Here is a 1,056-nt window from a genome sequence, read left to right as displayed (position 1 = left end):
ATTGTCAGTGAGTTTTTAATTTATTTCTATTTTAACTGAAAGGAGGGGGGGGGGGGGAGATTGATTTTGTTTTCTTGTTGTATTTCCTGTCTATTCAGTCATATTGCTATTCGATTACTTTGTCGAGGAGAAAGTTGTATTTTCAATAAAACAAAGAAAATGTATTACTTGGGGCTAGTTTGTGTCTTCTTTAACATTTTCAATAAACATAATATGCGTGTTTATCATAAAGAAGCAGTGCTGCAGTGTGCTGTAATCGGGATTGTGTATGTCTGCAATTTGTTGTAGTTTTTACAGGACACAATTAATAAAAACCAAATTCTTCTTCTGTCGATCTCCGTCAACCTGAACTTCACACGAGTCACTGTAAGCAGTCTAATTAATCGTTTTGGGGCTCTACAAAATGCGAGGCAACATAATTATTACGTCTGTCGATCTCTGTCTATATGTGTTGTACTTCTGATGCGACACATAGTTTGGGGCAGCAACACTCACTGTTCGCTCTTGGACAGTCCTGAGGATGACAGTCCCGATGCTGCACAGAGAAGGACTTTAGGTCTTCGCAATCTCCGTTGTTTCCCGTGCTACAAGTTCGAGATCTAGACCGGACTCCACCCCCGCAGGATGCACTACATGGTCCGAACTTGGACCATGGGCCCCATGATGGTGTAGCCGACACTGCTGGAGCTTTGGTTGTTGTTGGGGTAGTAGAATCAATGCGAAATGTGGCGGAACAAGGGTAGTCTACTTGGAGGTAATAAAAATCTCTATACAGGACAATTCGGTAGTTTTGTCCCTGCAATGGAGGGGAAAATATGTTCTTAGCAACGGCAGGAAAGCAGCAGTGGTACAAAGACTAACATGTGAAACGAAAGTACGCTCATACAAAGCATAAATCAAACAAAATGACCCAAATAAAATCATACACACCTTACATCTTAAGAGAGGGAGAGGGGAGAGAGAGAAAGAGAGATAGAGAGAGAGAGAAAGAGAGAGAGATAGAGACACACACACACACACACAGAGAGAGAGAGAGAGAGAGAGAGAGAGAGAGAT

This window comes from Aplysia californica, unplaced genomic scaffold (assembly GCF_000002075.1).
Source record: "Aplysia californica isolate F4 #8 unplaced genomic scaffold, AplCal3.0 scaffold00584, whole genome shotgun sequence".
Taxonomy (NCBI): domain Eukaryota; kingdom Metazoa; phylum Mollusca; class Gastropoda; order Aplysiida; family Aplysiidae; genus Aplysia; species Aplysia californica.
Note: the sequence above shows the minus strand (reverse complement) of the source record.